This window comes from Anabrus simplex, unplaced genomic scaffold, assembly GCF_040414725.1.
Source record: "Anabrus simplex isolate iqAnaSimp1 unplaced genomic scaffold, ASM4041472v1 ctg00000132.1, whole genome shotgun sequence".
NCBI lineage: Eukaryota > Metazoa > Arthropoda > Insecta > Orthoptera > Tettigoniidae > Anabrus > Anabrus simplex.
This window is the reverse complement of record NW_027130081.1, coordinates 941-19,053: the sequence shown is the minus strand read 5'-3', so window position 1 is coordinate 19,053 and position 18,113 is coordinate 941. Positions and strand designations below refer to the sequence as shown.

General features: G+C 47.3%; 2 non-coding genes across 2 annotated transcripts; both read left to right on the top strand.

The window, feature by feature from the left end:
* The first annotated feature begins 4,378 nt into the window (after window positions 1-4,378).
* On the top strand, window positions 4,379-4,497 carry LOC137503571 (5S ribosomal RNA). The gene has a single exon (XR_011019241.1). It is a non-coding gene; the product is annotated as a 5S ribosomal RNA (ribosomal RNA).
* Window positions 4,498-16,110: 11,613 nt separating this feature from the next.
* LOC137503563 (5S ribosomal RNA) lies at window positions 16,111-16,229 on the top strand. Its single transcript, XR_011019233.1, has one exon. It is a non-coding gene; the product is annotated as a 5S ribosomal RNA (ribosomal RNA).
* The last annotated feature ends 1,884 nt before the right edge of the window (window positions 16,230-18,113 follow it).

The following is an 18,113-nucleotide window of genomic DNA, read 5'->3' as shown; positions in this document are numbered from 1 at the left end:
CCCTCAAAACTGCTGCAGTCCTTCACACAACAGTTTGGCACCACAAACCAACAAGCTTCATCACAATAAATAACACTCAAATTCAATGGTCCCCAGAGGCTAAATATCTGGGAGTCATCTTAGATCAAAGGCTTAAATTCCGCAGCCATATCCACTACGCCATTACCAAAGCACAACAGGCAGCACACAGCATCTACAGTCTTATCTCCCGACGATCCAAATTATCCACCACCAATAAGTTAATCCTATTTAAAGCTCTCATTCGAACTATCCTATTGTATGCGGCCCCTGCATGGGGTACGGCAAAGGACTGCTACATAAATCGCCTTCAAATCCAACAGAACAAACTGTTAAGAATCATTGACAACTCGCCTATGTATACAAGAAACTCCGACGTCCGCAAAAAATATGGCATCAAAACAATAAAGGAAGAAATCATTGCTCAGGCAAAGCATTTCTACAGTACCCTTCCAAAAACTGAAAACCCGCTAATTAAAGAAATAGCGGAAATGGACGAACATGTCTACTACAAAAAGAAACACCCCAAAACATTAATACTGTTATAGCCAGTCAAACCACCCTACCTGACAACTAAGACTAACTAACCCTGATACCCTGCCATGACATAACCAACAAACAGCCTATAGCTACTAACGGCACATACAGCAACGACACTATTAACATTCAAATGCCTAAACACAATGTATAAACTGTACACAATGTAAATAATGGTACTAACAAATGCACAAATATCAATGTAAATAATGTAAATAATAGTACTAACAAATGCACATATATCAATGTAAATAATGTACAAATCATATTGTATATACTAATGTACAGACAAACGGCACCCCTTGTAAATATTTTGACCAAAAGTAGCTAATTAGTACTTAATACCCACCATTGTATTGCACCCTGTCCAAACCTCTTTTAATAATAATAATAACTCCCAGTTTCCACTCCGAAACACAAGAAAAGTACTGTATTAAATGAAGAAAACAGCCCCGCGCCCACAAGTACTGCATGCTCGTACCACCAATTGCATACCCCGTTGGAGCACGCCTCACTATTATCAAGTAACACTCCACTCCCTAGCACACAAAACGTCCCCTAGTCTAACTGCCTTACCACTATGTCTCAAGGGTTGCAGCCCAACCGGCGAAGTATACTCCACAGAAAGTCGCTACAATTACGGCAAATTCGCTGCTAGTCCAACTGCCTTACACTTACGTATCAAGGGTTGCAGCTCCACAGGCGAAACAAACTACACAAAAATCGCTGAAAAGTGACACCAGATCATAAATAATACATATATGTTATGCTAGAATCACCAAAGCAAACACACGTAGCACTAGCAGTGGTAATTTATGTTTAAACTACTTAACATAAATCCACCTAATAAATATAGCATAATAAAGCCGAACGCAATAACTTGCACCAAGCAACACCCCCCCATAGGTATGGGACATAGGACCGCATAGGTCGGAGGTCCCACCTTACAAAACCCCTGGCGCCGCCCTACGGGCGGCGCTAGAGGACAGCAAACGAGTTCGGATCGGATCGAGTGCCAGCCGCATTCTAGCTCTGAACTCGCAGCTCTACTGATCTATCATGACCGGACGAGGCAAGGGAGGCAAGGGACTCGGCAAAGGAGGCGCCAAGCGTCACAGGAAGGTGCTCCGAGACAACATCCAGGGCATCACTAAGCCTGCCATCAGACGTCTCGCTCGCAGAGGTGGAGTCAAGCGTATTTCGGGACTTATCTACGAGGAGACCCGTGGCGTGCTCAAGGTATTCCTGGAGAACGTTATCCGGGATGCCGTCACCTACACCGAGCACGCCAAGAGGAAGACCGTGACCGCCATGGATGTCGTCTATGCTCTCAAGAGGCAGGGACGCACCCTGTACGGTTTTGGTGGTTAAGTCTCCTCCGAGCGTGCTCCCGTTTGTGAGCATGCAGTATTTAAAAAACGGCCCTTTTCAGGGCCACCACTTACCTCTCAAAAGAGCACAGAGTCCCACTTACAGTACTCCTCTAACGTAGCTTGCGCTATTCTCCCTCTCAAAACAGTCATCTCCCCGAAACCTGCACGGAAAAAAGCCCTCATTATCAGTTATGATGTCTACATTTTAATGCTAACAAGAGAAAACAAACATTATCTTCCTTGCTGTGCACGTCTAAAAGACAAAGTATTGTAAATATACTACTTTAAGTATCCTTTCCTTTCCTTTCTAGTTAAGTGTGTGTTCTTACATGCATAGGTTGGTAGTATCCAGCAGTCAAGAACAGAATTATACAGCATAAATGAAATGAAAAGAAATCTATAATGTACTTCCTTCTTCCTTCCCTTCTGAAAATTAAATATTAAGAGGGGCCTGGAGCTACCTTACTCATTTCCCCCTTAAATAAATAACCTCAAAGGAAAGGCTATTCTTGTGCTCTCCTGGCTAATGTTACAGATGCCCTCATATTTGCAGTGTCTCATTATTGTTATTATTATCATTATTATTAGGAGAGTTGTCTGAACTGCTCTATCACTTCAGGATTTCTCCATACTTCTGCTAAGATAGCTATAGCAGCATGATAGACAAACAGCTCTTATCTTAAGGAGTTGGTGGCCCTGAAAAGGGCCGTTTATTTATATTTTTCCGGTGAGCCAACGCCCTGACCGAGAACAGGAACTTAAGCCTTCTTCTCGGTCTTCTTAGGCAGGAGCACTGCCTGGATGTTGGGCAGAACACCACCCTGGGCAATGGTCACTCCAGACAGCAACTTGTTCAACTCCTCGTCGTTACGGATGGCCAACTGTAAGTGACGAGGGATGATCCTGGTCTTCTTGTTGTCACGGGCTGCATTGCCCGCCAACTCAAGAACTTCAGCTGCCAGGTATTCCATGACTGCAGCCAGGTACACAGGAGCCCCAGCACCCACTCGCTCAGCGTAGTTTCCCTTGCGGAGGAGACGGTGGATACGGCCGACAGGGAACTGCAGGCCTGCACGGCTGGAGCGACTCTTGGACTTGCCCTTCACTTTTCCTCCCTTTCCTCGTCCTGACATGATGCTATGATGCTCTGCTGCTCTACTTCGAAGGGAAAATGATACCGAATCACTCTGCGCACCAGTTTTGTAGCCTGCAAGGTTGCTCAACGTTACGAGCCAACCAATAAGGCTGCAGTAAGCTTGCGCTCATTGGCTAGTCGCATGCAGCCCTCTCGGTCTTAAAAAGAATTGCAAGGGGGCCGAAAAATTTACTTTCTAGGAGACATCCCAGACAACCATGCCACCCAAGACAAGCGGAAAGGCAGCCAAGAAAGCCGGCAAGGCCCAGAAGAACATCTCCAAGGGAGACAAGAAGAAGAAGCGCAAGAGGAAGGAAAGCTATGCCATCTACATCTACAAGGTGCTTAAACAGGTACATCCTGATACTGGCATCTCCAGCAAGGCGATGAGCATCATGAACAGCTTTGTCAACGACATCTTCGAGCGCATCGCCGCTGAGGCTTCCCGTCTGGCCCACTACAACAAGCGCTCCACCATCACCAGTCGGGAGATCCAGACTGCCGTCCGCCTCCTGTTGCCCGGTGAGCTGGCCAAGCACGCCGTCAGTGAGGGTACCAAGGCAGTTACCAAATACACCAGCTCCAAGTAAGGTGCCAGGTTTTCTGCCTTGCTGCATTCTTAACAAACGGCCCTTTTCAGGGCCACCACACCTTTAAAAAAAAGAGCAGCATCTGTTAGCCTTGTTATCAACTCCACTCTGATTTTATCTATCTGTCCTACTTCATATACATCGAAAGACAGTGCAAAACATTCAAATCATAAGCTAAGGAGGGAAGAACTACTACTACTACTACTACTACATTACCTTATTGCTAAAAATCCTCCTGCTTTGTCCTTTACAATGAAAACCAGACCAAGCCCCATGGCACTACAGCCCCTAAGCAAGCAGGCTGAGTGGACCTCAAAGCAGCCATTAGATCGAGGTAAAATTCCTTTGCCTGGCCGGGAATTGAACCCGGGCCCCCCAGCTACGAGGCAGGCACGCTGCCCCTGCGCTACAGCGCCGGCCCCTTCACAACCACCTTCAGTAATTATTATTATTATTATTATTATTATTATTACAACCCTCGACACTTCCCGTGTGTGTGTGCGCGCGCGCGCCAGCGCGCGCGTTTTTTTGGGGTTAGGTTACGAGAAGTGGGGTTAAGTCGAGTTAGGGTACGTTTCGCCGCGGAGCGCGACAACCACCCGCGCCCGCTCCGCGACGGCGACCTCCGAGCACACCCCTGCACCATTGCCAACGCCCCCGCGCCACAAAGACCTCCAGGAAACTCGCTTTGCGGTTCGTATGGACGTTTCAAGCTCCGTTCTCTCGCCAACGGCCATACCATGTTGAATACACCGGTTCTCGTCCGATCACCGCAGTTAAGCAACATTGGGCGTGGTCAGTACTTGGATGGGTGACCGCTTGGGAACACCACGTGCCGTTGGCTCAATTCCCTTTTTACCAAGTTTCCCAGTCCCAGTACGACAACTTACTTTCAACTTTTGCCTCAGGCCAGCAGAAATTGCTTAAATCACGTTTTTTGTTACGTCTGAAACTAGCTAGACCTTTTGCTGCTCTTCGACCCCGTGGCTATACAGGAACGAAGCTTAGCGTAGTATTGCATTTCCTCCTAGGTGACCGGCCTAACCTGGCGGCGGCGACATCATCATCATCGTTGTTGTTATTATTATTATTATTATTATTATTATTATTATTATTATTATTATTATTCGTCGTCTCTCTCTCTCTCTCTCTCTCTCTCTCTCTCTCTCTCTGTGTGTGTGTGTGTGTGTGTGTGTGTGTGTGTGTGTGTGTGTGTGTGTGTCGACCTAGGGGACCCTTGCTGAGCCTAGCACCGCTTCCAATTACTCGTGCCAGGATTTTAACTTTCGTACCTCCTATCGTACGTCCCTATGTCTAAACTTGCTGTTCTTATTCTTTTAGGTTAGTGTAGCTTATCCTGCAGGCCTCTTATGGCACATAACATCATTCTACGTCCTATTTCTCCCAATATTAAGATTATTAAAGGGCGGAACGAGGCTTCTAAACTCCCCGCCCACCTTGAAAATCGCGAGGAAGGTGGTTTCCATGCAACGTCATCGACACTGTCGTGATTACAATGAAAGCCATGTCCTAGCAACCGACCGCGGCATTTAGCAGCCCCTCAAAGAGTCGAACAATTTCCTTTTATGTTCTTTCAGGTAAGTAGCTATTCAAATTACGACACGGTTCGGCAATAAGTTACAAGTTTGTAGTACGCTCGTGTCTCTCCCGGGCTTCCTTACGAACGGTAGGGCACCAGTGCAGTACAGTGGCCTACACACAGCCCGCTATCTTCGAAGTGCGTGTGTTGCGATGTAACGTAGTTTTGAAGCCTAGGAACTTGTAAAACTCTTTCATTTCTATCAAAGACGAGACGCCCTTCAAATAAGACTGAGAAGGTAACCTTTTGACGACAAGGGTTAGTTCAAAGAGTCGTGACGTTTTAGGTTAGGTGAAGGGAGGAAAGCACTCGTTTTTGTTGTTTGTACGTCAGCTGACCGATCTTTTGGCAAGTGATAAATTGAGTAGAACGAATCGGAACTCCGTATAGTTACTGTTACCGTCCTAGAATTAAAATTAGACCATTCTGAGCCCTACTTGACAGGTTCGACACCGGCTCACTCGTGTGATATTTCGATGGTCTGTAGATATGGGCGCATAAAAAGAACTCCTGCGGGACAAACTTCCGGCACCTCGGCATCTACGAAAGGCGTAAGATAATAGTGAACATAACCTTACTAGTAGTACCACCACCACCATTACTGCTACTAATACGACTATTACTTAAGGCAGTGGACAATTTCGAACTCAAGCAATAATGTGTCCTTTTGCTGACCACCTGATCACTGCCTCTTGCCTTACTACTACAGGCTAGCGTTCAAGGAAAGAAAGAAAGAAAGAAAGAAAGAAATAAGTTACCGTTCTTCCCAAGTCAGGTTAGAGGATTTCTGCATCAGACACGGCTAGGGCTGATCGTGGATCTACTAGTACCTAACATGCTAAATTGTGCTCCGTTATATCATCACCAGTCGTGAAGTCACACCTGCATCTTCTAATTACAGGGTAGATGCTACATATTTCGGGCAATATATAACCCAGGTTTGGCTTGGATAACCTAAAAATATTCAGGTACTGGGTCTGGCCTGGTTATATCAAGTGTCACCCTAGATCAGCAGGGCTAAGAATCATCAGGTCTCTGTCATGAATTTAAATGGCTTAGTACCCCTCATTATGGTGTACTTCTCTTCATATTTGAGGGAAGAGGAGTAAAACTTAAAACTTTATTGCCTGTCTTAAACCACCTACTTTCTTTGGGGTATTGTCTAGCACAAACTTCTAAGGCGACCACATCACACAGCCCGATGCTCGAATACTGCTTGGGCAGGGGTGTAGGTGGTGGTTAGTGGTTGCAAGAAGGGTCCTGGAAGGGAGGGATAATAAGCCAGTACGCCACTTGCTCTTAAGTCTGTACCTTTCATTATACGGTTTCATTAACTATTTTTTACACCTGCCCTGTAGTATGGTACCATTTAGTAAGAGGTCTCTAGAGTTTGGCCTAGTACAACCTTCAATGAAAGTAGTTTTCAGGAGTGGTTAGGTACCCCTATACTTACTTTCTTTCTTTCTTTCTTTCTTTCTTTCTTTCTTTCTTTCTTGGATTACAAGGTGTCGGTAAAGCAGCTGATCGTTGCTTATGTACAAAAAAATGTTCATACATGGGCTTTCATTCGCTGAGGTAAATGATAATGATAATAATAATAATAATAATAATAATAATAATAATAATAATAATAATAATAATAATAATAATAATAATGGCAAGAACACAAAGGGTCCTTTTCTCTGCAGCTGATTTTTAGCATGAAGGACAGAGGCTGTCATGATGATGATGATTAGTGATACCGTTAAGCTAAAACCCAGTAGGGGATTAATATTAACAGCAGGGAACGTTGTGCAGAATCATTCAGTAAAGATGTAATGGCAGGGGGAGGGGGGGAAGAGGGCGTTCAGTATAATACACCATCAACCCAAGTACAGTGCATATTTAGCTCTATGTTATGTAATGCTCTCTCTGCTCTCTGTACCTTTATTTGGCCCTACAACTTGTCTCACCAAGTGAAGGAGATCTTACACATAGTTACTGTACTGTACTTAATTTCACGCTGACTTCAACTGCTAGTAGGATACGCACGTCGAACCATGCAGAAACCTGCACGATTTCAAACGACTGCCGACTAGATAGCGACTAGGCCGAAGAAAGAAAGGGCATCTTATAAATCGAGAGCGACAATTCATTTTCGAGGTTAGGGTTACCGCTTGGTTCTCTTAGCCAAAGAAATCATGAAACCATTTTGCGAGTAAAAACTGATGTTACCTGAATTTTGGATACAGTTATTACTACCATCATCATCATCATCATCATCATCATCATCATCATCGTCATACGCTACTCTGTATGATGAAGGTGGGTAGCAAGATCGAGTCTCGGCGCGATCAGTTGGCTTCAAATTCTGCTTCACCTCGTTCAGAGTATACATATTCAAGGTAAAAACACTAGCTTCTCTCAAAAAATAAACTCCTATTGAAGGGTCATTAAACACAACTTCTTCTTCTTCTTCTTCTTCTTCTTCTTCTTCTTCTTCTTCTTCTTCTTCTTCTTCTTCTTATTATTATTATTATTATTATTATTATTATTATTATTATTATTATTATTATTATTATTATTATTATTTTCCTTTCTTTCTTTCTTTCTTTCTTTCTGTCTTTCTTTCTTTCTTTCTTTCTTTCTTTCTTTCTTTCTTTCAGGACCATTTAAGTGAGATGTTAGCTGTATGAGTGTTGCAGCACCTCAAACCTTTACATTTTTTCCCTTGTAAGTTGTGGCAATGTCTTGCAGAGAAGTTTGTTGGGAAACCATGGTCCTTCCTTCCTTCCTTCCTTCCTTCCTTCCTTCCTTCCTTCCTTCCTTCCTTCCTTCCTTCCAATAAATCTGCTGAGTTGCTGTCTCAAAGGGTCTCTCATCCTAAAGAAATTTGACCGAAGGTAAGGGATGTTGCCAGGTCTATCAAACTGACAGACTTATCATCTCCTGGTACAGGAAATCTGTTCTTTGAAGAGTCTGGACTGACTGCCCCTTCCTCCGTCACGGTGTTCTCGATCCTGCCTTCGCAGCCCACTGGAGGCAGTAAGATACGACTCACAATGCCTCCATCCAGCAGGCGAGGGGTGAAGCCTCTCCTGAGGCGGTACAGGCTCTGTAGCGAACTGGAAATTTAATTATGCCCTAAGAAACATCTAGAGGTTCCCTTGGGCAGGCTGTCCCTTTTCCCAACCTGAGCTTTCGACCCCCGACAGGGGCTGAAAGCTGCTGGATGTGAGAGACTGTACAGAGTTGAGAGCCTTATAAATAGAGGCCTAAAGGCTAGGACTTTACGAGATTGGCGCTACCAGCAGGAAAGCAGGAGTCGAACGAGTCATGGAGGCTAGCTTCTAACTTATGTCCTTTATCCTGTAGGTCCTTTCAAGCAAAGCTACAAGAGGCAGATTACAGCAGGTCTGCTTCACTCTGTGGAAAACTACCTAAAGGCTGACTTGCCTTTGCTCTCACTCGGAAGGGGTTAGAGCCTGAGGATGGCCGTTCAGCTCCATTGCTAGAGGAAGGATTGGGCTTCCTTCAGGTAAGAGGGGGTCACTCCCGGGGGCGTCGCGACGACGACGGCCGCCCCTAAACGTCGGCATGGAGAGGCGGCTGGTGAAATGCTGCCCATCGAACGCACCTCCATCAGGACGCCCGAAGCAAGGTGACGAGTACTTCTGCCACCTGAGGAGCAGCGTCAAACCTTTGACTATCCCTTCCTAACCGAACCCTGATTGTAACCCACCCCTTAAAGACGCAGGGAGCACGAGAAAGGAGCTAGGAAGCACGTCCCCAACTTGTCGCCGCGCAACCCACCCGACAGCCAGCCACTGCTGTTTCCTGCGCGGTCCGAGTAGCCTGATACACTCAGATAACCAGGGGAGCGCGCGAACACAACACAACACAACACGGCAGTCCAGCGCTCGCACTGTGCAGACGCTCCCAGCACCAAGCTCCAGAGAGACTAGCACCCTGAAAGCTAGCTCACTACGTCTACTGCGAAAGCTACGGTACTCAGTACCACCCAAGCAACGAAGCCCAGTCACCAGAAAGCCCCTAGCTCTCGGAGAACAGGCCACCTGCATTACAGCCTGTTTGAATTCAACAATCGTCAACTGCCAGCCAAGAATAGGCAGTACCAGCCTGTGAGCAATTTGTCAGAGCCCTGTTTTTGAGCAATTTGTCAGAGCCCTCAGTGTGGTCACTGGTTCGGAACTCGTCCCGTTGCGACACGGTAAAACTACACTTGTTCCGACCGTGCCCACTGAGCGAGCACCTAACAGCGCGCCGGTCCTCTAATTTGAGTTTGACCGTTCCAGTGTTTTTTCTCGTAACACCCAAGACTCCCCACCTCAAACCCTGCTCCTTGTCGGGACCACCCAGGTGGATTGAGTAGCCTGGACACCGACACTCCTTACAAAATGTGCTCAGCCAACGACCCTAACTCCCCCTTTCACAAACCGCTCGAATTCCAGTCCACTGCACGCTTTACCAGCTATCATCCTTTCTCCATCTCACTATGCCCTGACCGTTACCTCAATACCCACCAGCGCACCAGACAATTACATGACAAACGCAAACACTTGCACGAAGTCATTCAACCAATCAAACGCCACATACAACTGCTATATGAGCTGCCTAACGGATATGCATTAATTTTCTCCCTGGACTATCCAAACAGCTATGCAGCCATTGAACATTATCTAAAGCTTCACAATATCAGTTACGCAGCTGGTATGGTAAACCTCCAAGACGCTGATGCTGCTACTCAAACAGAACCTGACATTCAACACTCAGCAGCTCAGACAGACCCAACACCACTCACATTCACTAAGTACTCACAAACCAACCCTGACAACTCACACCAAGAAACTCAAACAGACGACACAGTAACTGATGCACCTCTCACTTCCCCCCTTTCCCCCCCACCTGAAACCGAACCCGGGACTGAGACCCTATTAGTCTCACAACCGGGTACGGACACAACAAACAAATACACACAGACTAGGAGGGGGCGTAAAAAACCTGCTCCTAGGACTGCCCGACAGCCAACACATAAGACCAACACAACAGAGACTCGAACCCACGCCCCACCCCGCCCCTCCCTTGTTATACAATGCTTCAACTGCCTTTTACTCCATCACTCTGCAGTTACCTGCACTGCGGCTACTCGCTGCAACAGATGTGGCGGCTCACACCGTCACACTGATTGCACGGTACCGCGGGACCAGCCGAGGTGTGCGAACTGCCAAGGCAGTCATGCCGCCTCATTTCCTGGCTGTCCCTTCATAAAAAAGGCAGTGAAGGAACACTACCGACACGCTAAACACTTACAGTCACATCCTACACACTCAGCACACTCAGCCCCTCATACCATACCTCACTCGAACCCAGAACCCTACCTTCAACTGCCCAGCCAACAGACCAACCAAGACACCACCACTATCCTAAATTTACTGTTAATGAACCTCTTATCGACCCAAAACCAGAACCCCTCACCCCTCATGCCAAGCAGACAGCTTATAATAGCCTAAAGTCACCAAACATCCCACCCCCGCCAAGACAGCAAGAACACGTCCTCACTTCCAAACTGCCTAAACACCTCGTTCCCTAAACAACTATAATAAAGCACTGGAACACCCGGAAACCGAGGCGGGTGCACTACTACGAACTGCTACGAACTGCCGCATTTCTTATGCTGTTTACTTAAATTTAACACCGCACACTCACACAATAACGTGCGTCAGCTAGTTATGTGTGAGTCACTGCTTTACGATGTCGGTAAAACACCCACTGCAAACTTCCAAACGCAACAGGGCGTGGCTAGCCCCTGGATACTCCAGAGCTACCACTGCCGACACACACGTACCGCTGTGCCAACCTGACACGGAATGTAGCGAACCCTTGGACAAACACACACACACACGACCCCACACACACACATACACACACTACCAACGCTCACATCCACAATAAACACAAGCAGTACACAATACACACAAACTGTCAAAGCAACACCGGGCGTGGTCACCCACTGGATGGGTGACCACGAGCACACAAACTGTTAAAAACAACAAACTGCTAAAAAATACACTAAAGTAACTCACACGACTGACAACAATACACTCAACAGTCCGACAGAGGAGCGCGGAATAGCGCACCGGTATCGGCACGTCACAAACCATCTATCTCTTCGGAGATAGGTGGAACATACGGATGACCAGGGCGCGCGAACACATTCTCATCGTGACCATGGCTGACACAGCAACAGCATCGGCAGCATCTGCACCCGCCTCGGCTCCGGCCCAGGCGTCGCCCAAGAAGAGCAAGGCTTCTGCATCGAAGAAACCTCGCACCAAGCCTGCCCATCCGAAAACCTCCGAGATGGTGGGCAGTGCCATCAAGAGCCTGAAGGAACGAGGTGGATCTTCTCTGCAGGCTATCAAGAAGTACATCTCTGCCAACTACAAGGTGGACTCTGAGAAGCTGGCCCCTTTCATCAAGAAGTACCTGAAATCTGCCGTGGCTTCCGGAGAGCTGGTCCAGACCAAGGGGAAGGGAGCTTCAGGTTCCTTCAAGCTCGCTTCGGCTGCCAAGCCGGAGAAGGCCAGCGCAGCCCCTGTCAAGCGGTCCGCTGCCCCCAAGGAGAAGCGCATCCCCAAGGCGAAGAAGGCTGGTGGAGCCAAGGCTGCAGCCAAGAAAGCCATTTCCAAAAAGCCTGCCGAGAAGAAGAAGGCCGCTCCTGCTCCCAAACCCAAGCAGAAGGCTCCTTCCAAGGCTAAGAAGGCCGCCAAGGTGCCCACTAAGAAACCTAAGGCACCTAAGCCTAAAAAGGCCGCTAAGCCCAAGGCCTCGCCTAAAAAGGCACCAGCAAAAAGGAAGTGAGGACATTTCATGTTCTTGCTTCCTTCTACACGCACCTCTTGCTCTCGTAGGAGCAGAGGAAAAACGGCCCTTATCAGGGCCATCAATTTTATTCCCCAAGAGAGCATATTATGTCAGTCACTGTCCAAGGCTGGAACCCTGGCCTCTCCTATCTCTGCCTCCTAAACAGGCTAGTTTGTCTCATTGCGGGGCGACTCACTCTTCAAATTTCATTATTATTGTACTTAACTACATTTTTCTTTATCCTTACTTACTGCACTTTTGCTGTTGCTGTTGTTGTTGTTATTATTATTATTATTATTATTATTATTATTATTATTATTATTACTATCACGTCCTAGATATTAATTAATGAATTATTGTACTCAATACTCAAGATTATTATTATTATTATTATTATTATTATTATTATTATTATTATTGTTATTATTATTATATTCTGTTACTCTTAGATTTTTCCTTGAACCTAGAGGAACCACTAGCTTTTTTTCTTTTCGTTTTCCTTCTATCCTAGACCAGAGAGACAATAACTACTCTTCTAGGAAATTTTGGTGGCCCTGAAAAGGGCCGTTTGGTAAAGCTCCAGCCATAAGACAAGCACCGGACTTAGGCACGTTCGCCACGGATGCGGCGGGCGAGCTGGATGTCCTTAGGCATGATGGTGACACGCTTGGCGTGGATGGCACACAAGTTGGTGTCTTCAAAAAGACCCACCAGGTAGGCCTCACTGGCCTCCTGCAAGGCCATGACAGCCGAGCTCTGGAAGCGCAGGTCGGTCTTGAAGTCCTGAGCTATCTCTCTCACCAGCCGCTGGAAGGGCAGCTTGCGGATCAGAAGCTCAGTGCTCTTCTGGTAGCGTCTGATCTCACGCAGGGCCACGGTACCGGGCCTGTAGCGATGAGGCTTCTTCACTCCTCCGGTGGCAGGCGCGCTCTTACGGGCAGCCTTGGTGGCCAGTTGCTTGCGCGGGGCCTTGCCTCCGGTAGATTTACGTGCAGTCTGCTTAGTACGGGCCATCACGTGCTCACTGTCGACTCGTCCCAGGAAGAATGGTTCGGGGGCTTGCTGCCCGACTGTTTTATTGCTTCGCTTCCCCCACCCTCGGTAGCAGCTGCACTCCCATTGGCCGGGCGGTGCTGACGTCACCGGGGCCAGGCACTTTCAACAAAAGCGAGGGGCCTCGAGTGCCAGCCGCATTCTAGCTCTGAACTCGCAGCTCTACTGATCTATCATGACCGGACGAGGCAAGGGAGGCAAGGGACTCGGCAAAGGAGGCGCCAAGCGTCACAGGAAGGTGCTCCGAGACAACATCCAGGGCATCACTAAGCCTGCCATCAGACGTCTCGCTCGCAGAGGTGGAGTCAAGCGTATTTCGGGACTTATCTACGAGGAGACCCGTGGCGTGCTCAAGGTATTCCTGGAGAACGTTATCCGGGATGCCGTCACCTACACCGAGCACGCCAAGAGGAAGACCGTGACCGCCATGGATGTCGTCTATGCTCTCAAGAGGCAGGGACGCACCCTGTACGGTTTTGGTGGTTAAGTCTCCTCCGAGCGTGCTCCCGTTTGTGAGCATGCAGTATTTAAAAAAACGGCCCTTTTCAGGGCCACCACTTACCTCTCAAAAGAGCACAGAGTCCCACTTACAGTACTCCTCTAACGTAGCTTGCGCTATTCTCCCTCTCAAAACAGTCATCTCCCCGAAACCTGCACGGAAAAAAGCCCTCATTATCAGTTATGATGTCTACATTTTAATGCTAACAAGAGAAAACAAACATTATCTTCCTTGCTGTGCACGTCTAAAAGACAAAGTATTGTAAATATACTACTTTAAGTATCCTTTCCTTTCCTTTCTAGTTAAGTGTGTGTTCTTACATGCATAGGTTGGTAGTATCCAGCAGTCAAGAACAGAATTATACAGCATAAATGAAATGAAAAGAAATCTATAATGTACTTCCTTCTTCCTTCCCTTCTGAAAATTAAATATTAAGAGGGGCCTGGAGCTACCTTACTCATTTCCCCCTTAAATAAATAACCTCAAAGGAAAGGCTATTCTTGTGCTCTCCTGGCTAATGTTACAGATGCCCTCATATTTGCAGTGTCTCATTATTGTTATTATTATCATTATTATTAGGAGAGTTGTCTGAACTGCTCTATCACTTCAGGATTTCTCCATACTTCTGCTAAGATAGCTATAGCAGCATGATAGACAAACAGCTCTTATCTTAAGGAGTTGGTGGCCCTGAAAAGGGCCGTTTATTTATATTTTTCCGGTGAGCCAACGCCCTGACCGAGAACAGGAACTTAAGCCTTCTTCTCGGTCTTCTTAGGCAGGAGCACTGCCTGGATGTTGGGCAGAACACCACCCTGGGCAATGGTCACTCCAGACAGCAACTTGTTCAACTCCTCGTCGTTACGGATGGCCAACTGTAAGTGACGAGGGATGATCCTGGTCTTCTTGTTGTCACGGGCTGCATTGCCCGCCAACTCAAGAACTTCAGCTGCCAGGTATTCCATGACTGCAGCCAGGTACACAGGAGCCCCAGCACCCACTCGCTCAGCGTAGTTTCCCTTGCGGAGGAGACGGTGGATACGGCCGACAGGGAACTGCAGGCCTGCACGGCTGGAGCGACTCTTGGACTTGCCCTTCACTTTTCCTCCCTTTCCTCGTCCTGACATGATGCTATGATGCTCTGCTGCTCTACTTCGAAGGGAAAATGATACCGAATCACTCTGCGCACCAGTTTTGTAGCCTGCAAGGTTGCTCAACGTTACGAGCCAACCAATAAGGCTGCAGTAAGCTTGCGCTCATTGGCTAGTCGCATGCAGCCCTCTCGGTCTTAAAAAGAATTGCAAGGGGGCCGAAAAATTTACTTTCTAGGAGACATCCCAGACAACCATGCCACCCAAGACAAGCGGAAAGGCAGCCAAGAAAGCCGGCAAGGCCCAGAAGAACATCTCCAAGGGAGACAAGAAGAAGAAGCGCAAGAGGAAGGAAAGCTATGCCATCTACATCTACAAGGTGCTTAAACAGGTACATCCTGATACTGGCATCTCCAGCAAGGCGATGAGCATCATGAACAGCTTTGTCAACGACATCTTCGAGCGCATCGCCGCTGAGGCTTCCCGTCTGGCCCACTACAACAAGCGCTCCACCATCACCAGTCGGGAGATCCAGACTGCCGTCCGCCTCCTGTTGCCCGGTGAGCTGGCCAAGCACGCCGTCAGTGAGGGTACCAAGGCAGTTACCAAATACACCAGCTCCAAGTAAGGTGCCAGGTTTTCTGCCTTGCTGCATTCTTAACAAACGGCCCTTTTCAGGGCCACCACACCTTTAAAAAAAAGAGCAGCATCTGTTAGCCTTGTTATCAACTCCACTCTGATTTTATCTATCTGTCCTACTTCATATACATCGAAAGACAGTGCAAAACATTCAAATCATAAGCTAAGGAGGGAAGAACTACTACTACTACTACTACTACATTACCTTATTGCTAAAAATCCTCCTGCTTTGTCCTTTACAATGAAAACCAGACCAAGCCCCATGGCACTACAGCCCCTAAGCAAGCAGGCTGAGTGGACCTCAAAGCAGCCATTAGATCGAGGTAAAATTCCTTTGCCTGGCCGGGAATTGAACCCGGGCCCCCCAGCTACGAGGCAGGCACGCTGCCCCTGCGCTACAGCGCCGGCCCCTTCACAACCACCTTCAGTAATTATTATTATTATTATTATTATTATTATTACAACCCTCGACACTTCCCGTGTGTGTGTGCGCGCGCGCGCCAGCGCGCGCGTTTTTTTGGGGTTAGGTTACGAGAAGTGGGGTTAAGTCGAGTTAGGGTACGTTTCGCCGCGGAGCGCGACAACCACCCGCGCCCGCTCCGCGACGGCGACCTCCGAGCACACCCCTGCACCATTGCCAACGCCCCCGCGCCACAAAGACCTCCAGGAAACTCGCTTTGCGGTTCGTATGGACGTTTCAAGCTCCGTTCTCTCGCCAACGGCCATACCATGTTGAATACACCGGTTCTCGTCCGATCACCGCAGTTAAGCAACATTGGGCGTGGTCAGTACTTGGATGGGTGACCGCTTGGGAACACCACGTGCCGTTGGCTCAATTCCCTTTTTACCAAGTTTCCCAGTCCCAGTACGACAACTTACTTTCAACTTTTGCCTCAGGCCAGCAGAAATTGCTTAAATCACGTTTTTTGTTACGTCTGAAACTAGCTAGACCTTTTGCTGCTCTTCGACCCCGTGGCTATACAGGAACGAAGCTTAGCGTAGTATTGCATTTCCTCCTAGGTGACCGGCCTAACCTGGCGGCGGCGACATCATCATCATCGTTGTTGTTGTTATTATTATTATTATTATTATTATTATTATTATTATTATTATTATTATTCGTCGTCTCTCTCTCTCTCTCTCTCTCTCTCTCTCTCTCTCTCTGTGTGTGTGTGTGTGTGTGTGTGTGTGTGTGTGTGTGTGTGTGTGTCGACCTAGGGGACCCTTGCTGAGCCTAGCACCGCTTCCAATTACTCGTGCCAGGATTTTAACTTTCGTACCTCCTATCGTACGTCCCTATGTCTAAACTTGCTGTTCTTATTCTTTTAGGTTAGTGTAGCTTATCCTGCAGGCCTCTTATGGCACATAACATCATTCTACGTCCTATTTCTCCCAATATTAAGATTATTAAAGGGCGGAACGAGGCTTCTAAACTCCCCGCCCACCTTGAAAATCGCGAGGAAGGTGGTTTCCATGCAACGTCATCGACACTGTCGTGATTACAATGAAAGCCATGTCCTAGCAACCGACCGCGGCATTTAGCAGCCCCTCAAAGAGTCGAACAATTTCCTTTTATGTTCTTTCAGGTAAGTAGCTATTCAAATTACGACACGGTTCGGCAATAAGTTACAAGTTTGTAGTACGCTCGTGTCTCTCCCGGGCTTCCTTACGAACGGTAGGGCACCAGTGCAGTACAGTGGCCTACACACAGCCCGCTATCTTCGAAGTGCGTGTGTTGCGATGTAACGTAGTTTTGAAGCCTAGGAACTTGTAAAACTCTTTCATTTCTATCAAAGACGAGACGCCCTTCAAATAAGACTGAGAAGGTAACCTTTTGACGACAAGGGTTAGTTCAAAGAGTCGTGACGTTTTAGGTTAGGTGAAGGGAGGAAAGCACTCGTTTTTGTTGTTTGTACGTCAGCTGACCGATCTTTTGGCAAGTGATAAATTGAGTAGAACGAATCGGAACTCCGTATAGTTACTGTTACCGTCCTAGAATTAAAATTAGACCATTCTGAGCCCTACTTGACAGGTTCGACACCGGCTCACTCGTGTGATATTTCGATGGTCTGTAGATATGGGCGCATAAAAAGAACTCCTGCGGGACAAACTTCCGGCACCTCGGCATCTACGAAAGGCGTAAGATAATAGTGAACATAACCTTACTAGTAGTACCACCACCACCATTACTGCTACTAATACGACTATTACTTAAGGCAGTGGACAATTTCGAACTCAAGCAATAATGTGTCCTTTTGCTGACCACCTGATCACTGCCTCTTGCCTTACTACTACAGGCTAGCGTTCAAGGAAAGAAAGAAAGAAAGAAAGAAAGAAAGAAATAAGTTACCGTTCTTCCCAAGTCAGGTTAGGATTTCTGCATCAGACACGGCTAGGGCTGATCGTGGATCTACTAGTACCTAACATGCTAAATTGTGCTCCGTTATATCATCACCAGTCGTGAAGTCACACCTGCATCTTCTAATTACAGGGTAGATGCTACATATTTCGGGCAATATATAACCCAGGTTTGGCTTGGATAACCTAAAAATATTCAGGTACTGGGTCTGGCCTGGTTATATCAAGTGTCACCCTAGATCAGCAGGGCTAAGAATCATCAGGTCTCTGTCATGAATTTAAATGGCTTAGTACCCCTCATTATGGTGTACTTCTCTTCATATTTGAGGGAAGAGGAGTAAAACTTAAAACTTTATTGC